Below are 8,094 nucleotides of genomic sequence, written 5' to 3'. Positions count from 1 at the left end.
GCTGTAATCTTTCTTCTTGTTTCTTTTCTTTTTCCTCTAACAACTGCCGTAATTTCTCTTCTTGTTTAATTTCTCGTTCTTCTTGTTTCTTTTCTTATTTATTTTGTTGTTCGAGCTGTCATTGTTGCAGGTTTTCTTGCAACTGCTGTTGTCTCTCTTCTTGTTTCTTTTCTTTTTCCTCTAACAACTGTTGTAATTTCTCTTGTTTCTTTTCTTTTTCCTCTAACAACTGTTGTAATTTCTCTTCTCGTTCTTCTTGTTTCTTTTCTTGTTTTTGTATTACTGCCATCAAATCTGCTAAGCTGTAGTTTGATTTTCCGTCTTTCGTTTCCATCTTCTTCTCTTTTTTTTTTCTATCCCACTCTCTGACACCAATTTGTTACGTCTCCGTTTGTTAATTAACTTTCCGTAACTTCGTACCGACGAAACTTTAGCGACACAAGTCCTTTCTTAATAAAACTGGTTTATTCTTTCCGAATAAATTCTTTACTGATACACTTATTTTCAACAGTTGCTCTATAACAAACGCTATAACGAACGAACGTTAACTTCAATAATACTCGCTGACTGCAGATCAATTACTCACTTTCTACACACACATTGTTGTCCCGTCACGTTGTCACCCTCTTTTTACATACCAGACTACCCTATATCTAGTAAATGCTAGAGTATTCGCCAAGGTACAGGATAGTTCTAGAAACATGGCGTGACACTAGTCATGTGACTTCGCTGACGCATCAATATAAAAAAAACTTTTCATCTTGGGATTGCTTTGTTTTGTTTAGTTATAGATAAATAATCTGCAAAGTTCACGCAGATTGATATTTACACGAATAAGTAACTACTATAAATTCTAGAATTTAAATGCATTGTTAGATTTTGAATGTTAATTTAAGTACTAAAACGTTCTTTACGTAACAACTTGTGTACCTGACAATGATCGCACTAGTGATCGAAACGTCATACCTATTCTAAAAACTAATCTTACTTGCTGTGTAAGATGTAAATTGCAAAAAATATTTTAAAACAAAACTTTTGTAAAAATGATGTTAAACTGCAAAAACATCCTTAAACATAGACTGTACATATCTAAATAAAAGAAATATTTCGCAACTCAACTACAGACTTTAAGAGGAGGCAGTCTAACAAACTGCTCATTAAATAAAAAAAGTACATAAACTAAATCCTTTAACTTTGAAGTTACAAGACGGTTTTGACTTTTCTGAGTGAACTCAAATTTCACCTAAAATATTAAAATACATATACACTTTAATGTACAAAATCCATACATACAGTATATGCATAATATATTTCAGGTTTTTACATACGTGTGGGCAGGATTCTTTACAGTAAATGTCTGTGATTTGTTGGCGATAAATTTCAACAATAAACAGACAGCATACGATCCACTTGTTTCAAAATGATATATTCAAAACAAGTCACATTTATGTACAAAAATTCGTTACACTATTGGTTATTACAGTTGTATCCAGAGCCTTAAATAACTGTTTCTTTTTTGCCAAAGTCCACACAGGCGGGTTCAATTACTTTAGAACACCCTTTGAGAAGACAAATTATTCTGACACTTCAAAAACTAAAAATATGTATATATAAAAAAACAAGTTAGTCAGTTTACATTTGAAAATAAGTGACTTGAGTGTCCACTAATGGAACTCTCTCAAACTGCCCAGCATGCACACTGTTACTCTCCCTTAAGAAATGGCATCACTGTGACTATGCTGGTTCAAAAACATATGATGAGATATGATTATTATAATTTACAGTTTTCAAATTGGATAAAAATTGACCACGTTTTGCAGGCCACATCTTCAGCAGAAACTCCACAGTTAATGACAGTACTTCTTGTTTTGTAACCGACAGGTCTGTTACATTAGCTTTTTTCTTTTTTTCCCCGTCATTGGATCTATTTTTCAGACCAGAACCCAATAGCAAATTCTAAAAGACCCATAGGCCATGTTTGGGATTTTGCTACTCTTTGTCATATCACCATCAATCACCATTATTCCCTCAATTAATTGAATGAACATGTTACCAAGCTGTTCAACTTGCAACCTGTGCAGCCACTACTGATGGATTTTTTAACAACCCTTGTTGAGGTAAATCCATCTATGAAGCCCCCAAGATGCTGTGGCACCACTCTAAAATAGGTTTGATGTTGACAAGAGCAGCGGTGATAGTAGTAGTAGCTTTCTACCAGATCAGAACATCAAGAACAAAGTCTCTAACCTCAGACAATGAAGAAAGGTTGCATGATTTGATATGAGAATAATAATATAAAAGATAGTAATTTCATATGCATGAATGTTGCTGGTAAGGTTGTGTAGTCACTTCAAGGCCCTGTGTGTCTTTGAATGGTTATAACTCCAAGTGTATTACATATTTAGATACAGCAGAATCTGGCTTTTCAATGGTATATGCAAGAACAATTACTAGAATTTTTTGTTCCTTGCCCTACTGTCAAAAACACTATCTAACCTTTCGTTGAGGAAAGGATCCCGTGTTAAACTATCTGGTGAAAATAATTTCAACATCTAGACCTTATATCAATGACAAATTAGTTTTATTCCCTCTCTAACGTTTCTTTACAAGCTTGTACACTTATTAAAGTGCTGTAGGTCTACGTTTACAACCAAGCTATCTGCACCACACTAACATAAAAATCAACTTGTACAAAGTAACGTAATATGCACGATAGCTAACACAGGTTTAAAACATGTAAACACAGACTGATTCACTCTGCGGACTTGAAACCAATTCTCTATCTTCTTCATTGTAAGCTGACTGGTTCACCTGTACTTATAATCTAATTCTTGTTTTAGATATTTCATAAAGCCTCTCGTTCATCACTTTTCCCGAATATTCTAAGCCTAACTTGATCTTAGCATAATTCGCTCTCTAATATTTAAATATCAACTTCAAAAATAGTGTTACGTCTCTGTTCGTTTGTTAATTTCCCGTAGAAATTCTTTCCGAGAAACTTCAACGATACAAGTCCTTTCTTAACTAAAAATATTTTATTATTTCTCGATACAATTTTATAATAAACAGAATTTCCACAGTCAATACGTTTATAATCTCGATGACAAAACACAAAATTTATATTACCGTCACTACCACTCACTTGACTCAATTATCTGTCTATCTGCAATTATATCTCCGCTTTATTTGCCGGGCTTATATACCTGGTAACACGCCATGAGTTTCTAGAAGGACCATGACTGTTCCTGGCAACTCTAGTGTTTGCCAGACGCCCTCTATTTTTCCATCAAGTGCGTTCAAACTTGAAAACGTCTGCTGATTCGATGAAGTTATCTTATGATAAGAGATCTAATGAAGTCAGCTTTGTACCAGAGACAAGGTGTGGTTGTATAATCCCAGGAAGACCAAAGGGAAGTCTCCTAAGTTGTCTTCTCCATGGGAAGGCCCATATTACATAGTGGATCGTCTCCCAGACGTGACTTTCCGAATAAATTGTAGTCGGCGAGGTAAGCCAAAGGTGGTGCATGCCAACAGGCTTTGGCGTTATCACGGTCCAGGACATTTCAGTTGGAACCACTGAAGACAAAATGGCTTTCTATACCTGTCCAGGGTAAGCCACAGATACTGGTTGACTGCTCAAAAGCATACTTCAGTGTACCAAATATCTTTATATCACTGAAATGCTTTGCCACGCTGCCTCTTAGTTCATGTTCATGTGAACGTTCGGAATCTGCTCTCCACCTGTTGAATATTTACCTGAGGTGTACACAAACCGAAAAAGACTGAGTGCTCTAGCTTTAATATATAATCATTATGACACTGCTATCAACATTGCAACTGTAAGTTAATTATTACGAAAAAACATCCCAGAAAAATAGAGCATGCTAACATGTTATTTCAGTAGTGGATGTACGTATATGATAGCCTATAATTGAAATAGCTAATGTACTATTGTTGTACAGAGTTGTATAAATTAGTAATGTAATTTAACAATTAAAGCTACTCTGTATGTAAATAGTACAGTATTTTACTACAATAAAACATACATATTTATGGTAATTTAAGTCTAGCCCCATGCAGTGTTACAACAAAATGCTGATTTGTTGACTTTTCATTAAATATTTGTGGATTTCATGTGAGCAGCCATGCAATTGTCAAAGCAACATTTCATGCAAAATTGCTTCTAGATTTAATCTCATAGCACCTATTTTTTACAGGTTTTATGGGGGCTGGAGCATGCCCCTAAGCATGTAATAAATAAGCATGTAAACAAATAATGTTCCAAGTAGGCACATACGTTGAAATAAGTTGCATAAAATGGTAAACAATGTGCTCCATAATAAGTTCACTCATAACAAGGAACAACAATAGAACGATGTAAAATTAATTAAGATGTACTGGAAATAATAAGTTAGAGCAGCTCAATAATCCGAAGATGTTTTTATTTCATTTTAACAATGCAAAAATAAAATTGAATGCCAGAGAGGGACAGAGAATATATTGTTTGTTTGTTTGTTTTGAATTTCACGCAAACCTACACGAGGGCTATCTGCGCCAGCCGACCCTAATTTAGCAGTGCTAGACTATATGGAAGGCAGATAGTCATCACCACCCACCGCCAACCCTTGGGCTACTCTTTTACTGACGACTAGTGGGATTGACTGTCACATTATAATGCTCCCAGCTGGAAGATGAGCATGTTCGGTGACAGGGATTCGAACCCGCGACCAGCAGATTGCGAGACGAACACCCTAACCACCAAGCTATGCCAGGCCTAACAACTGAATCATCAACAATTACTCATATTTATATTGTATTGTTGTTTCTACATATTGCACGAACCTTCTCGAATTTTAGACTCATGAGCTCTCTAGATTTTAACGTTATCGTAATGACAAGCCCTTTTAGTAACAATATAAATTATAAAATTGAAAACATACGTTAGAACTATATGTAACATGTATAATATTACATAAAGTAGTAATCCATATACCACTATCAAATTCACGCAGGGGATGACATTATAACAAAGTACTGTTGAAAGCTATATTCTTAATGTTGCAATTTAAATACTGGCTAGAAAGATCGAACTGTATTTCTTAATAATAACATTCTGATCAAAAGGTTTAATAAGATAGGGCCTAGAAAACCTAGAAAGTGCTAAGAATATGTGACGTAAAGCGTTCTATTACATTCGAAGCTAGATTATAAAAATTCGAGATAGTTGTGAAAAGTGTGGAGTTTTTCAAAATAGAAAAATGAATTAGTCAGTGTATTTTCGCTAAGTATTTGGATCTATGTTTCCTATCATGTTTTACAAATTATTTTGTACAAGTGAACTGATTTGTTTTACATTAATAAACGTCATTTGTACCTCAATTTATGGCAGTGTACAAGTGTTCAAGTTTGTAGAAACTTTAAAGGAGGTTAATAAATGATTGTCTTTACGAAGAGTAGACGCAGTGATGCCAAGTGCGCTTGTAATAAGCGGAATTGTTTTGTTGTTTTTTTAATGTCGCTTTAATTTAACTTTTTGAGAGTAGCGGGTTACGGTTTTTTCAGATTATTTTATTCTGAGGTCACTTATTTGGACTTTTTTGTAATAGCTAACTTCAACACACAGTTCAACACACCCACAATCGAAAACTTTCTGCTCCACTTTCTTGACACATTCTATATTTCCTTTAAGCGGCCCAATTCGCCATTTTGAGAGTAAACTATAAAAGAACAGTTTTGAAAGTCAGTGCTGCTTACTTATTTACCTTGCAAGACTCTGACAACACTTACTAGACGTTGAATTACTTTCATCAGGTTATTTGAACGAACCCGCAAACGAAAGAACAACACTACACGGTACAATTAGCTAAGGTAATGGAGATCTGTGACTACCGTGCTGTATTGTTTTATACTATGTTGTACTGTTGTATACTATATTATGCAATAAATTACTTATTATTATATCATGGATACTAATATGATGTATGCTTAACTTTAAATATTACACTAGAAACAGCGGTGCAACAAATCCGTCAACTCACTGACAAAACACAATTCCTTTACCAAAAATCATTGCCTCAGCGTAGTTCTATACATGTTTCCAGCTTTATTTCCTCAAGAACTCCATGGCTTCGTTCACATACGAAATTTTTTATAGTATTCATAAAACAATATTGCCAGAATGTAAACCAAAAAGAAAAGCAAAGATATATCAATACCATTAAGCTGATTAAGTACAGAAAAACGGAAGAAATAAAAGGTTTACAACTAATATATTCAATTCATTTACAAAGTGATATTAAAATACCCATGGAAATGTATAAAGCTGTAAAAAATACGGTATTTTATTTTCTTAACAAACGTTTTCTTTTCTTTATATTTTTTGCTATATTGTATAGGCTTGCATTTTACATACTGTGAGAGAAGAATGACATTAGTGTTTTTTCAATTATTTTAAATTCTTGTACAGTTAGAAAATATGCATATCATACCCACTGTAATGTGGTAGGTCCTTATTAAAGGTCTGATCAAGGTTGTGGAAGTTTATTTTGGGTTGTACATCATCTAGTTGTATATTTACTATATTATATTTTTATATAATACTGGATAAGAGCAGTGACCGCAAAAAGATGGCGCTCGACTAGCACACGTCGGCAAATAGGAATAGAACGCGAACGTCGTATTTAGTCTACGCTCACGAATAACATGAGAATGTCTTTAAAAATTAGCACCCCACTTTCAATCCCTTGTAACTCTGCCATTTGAAATTACAAAATGGACACTAATCATAATATCAGCTTTAACCAACTTAGAATCTTAGCCATTGGTAAATCAGATGCCCAGCTTCTCACAAAAGAAAGTATCTTAATAAATATAAATTGCCATCGTCTTAATAATAATCTGAGCTCCCTACAATTAAAATTACACAAACCTACGAATTTAAACTTCATAAAAGTTGTTTTGCTTTTAATAACGGATTTTCTGTTATTCAGCCACACAGATTTCGAAAATAATATTCATTATTCTATCACGTAATGATTTTTTACAAATCGAAAAGAAAAGAAAATTCTTACTTAGATCAAATTATCATTTCGTTTACCACGTTGAACATTTTTCATTATTATGTTTGTTAAAAAAATACTGTTACGACAGTGGAAGTCACGTGACGTGAATATCATCCATCCTTTCCGATAACACTTTCACAAACTCTGACACATTTTCAGGCAACTCTTCATAAGGTGGGCGTCCTGTTAACAGATCCACTGGCAACCGAAGTTCCCGACCAAACATCAACTTTGCTGGAGTGTATCCAGTGGCTTCACGCTCTGCTGTCCTATAGTTCTTTGTCACAGGGCTTAGACTAGACACCTTCTCCCAAGCAGGGCACAAAACACTTGCTTTTAGAAAATCAATTACTGGCTTCAAATCTTGGTCTTTCTCCTGCTCTGATTTAATATCTATACCTGGTTCCATTTCAGCATCATCAACTTCTTCAGTCACTTTGATTTCAGCTTGATGACACATAATTAGTTCAAACTTTCTTTTAACAGTTACTGGAACTTGGCCTTTGTTGTTCCCAAACGTCATTTTATCAAAATTAATTACAAACTTCTTCGGTAGTAAGTAGTCCAATCCTAATATGCATTCGTCTTCAATGTCAGCCAAGTATACTTTCTGTCTGTCCTTTATGCCCATGAGCTCAATAGTTACACACACTGGTTCCCAAAACCTTGCAGAATGTCCTGTCACACCACAAAGCTTCTGTACGGCTTCTGGTACTCCTTCATGATCTAACACCTTGATGCTCACAAGGGTTTGCTGAGACGCAGAATCTATGACAAAGTTGCACCTTTGACCATCCAGCTTTCCTGTCACATAGACACTGTGTGTGCTGGGCATTTTACACCTAGCTGTTGGGACTTTCATGATGGGGGTTGGTGAGTGTCCCTCAACACCAACCGCTACTGGTCTTCTTGAGGTAATATTCTTCCTACACTGGCTCCTCATATGCCCTTGCTTTCCACAGTTCCAACAACCTTTCTGGGTAGCAGCCTTTCCTGTCATGACATCTTCCCTGTGTTGAAGTTTCCAGCATTC

The sequence above is a fragment of the Limulus polyphemus genome, unplaced genomic scaffold (assembly GCF_000517525.1).
Source record: "Limulus polyphemus unplaced genomic scaffold, Limulus_polyphemus-2.1.2 Scaffold5094, whole genome shotgun sequence".
Taxonomy (NCBI): domain Eukaryota; kingdom Metazoa; phylum Arthropoda; class Merostomata; order Xiphosura; family Limulidae; genus Limulus; species Limulus polyphemus.
The sequence above is the reverse complement of the archived record's forward strand: the minus strand, read 5'-3'. Positions refer to the sequence as shown.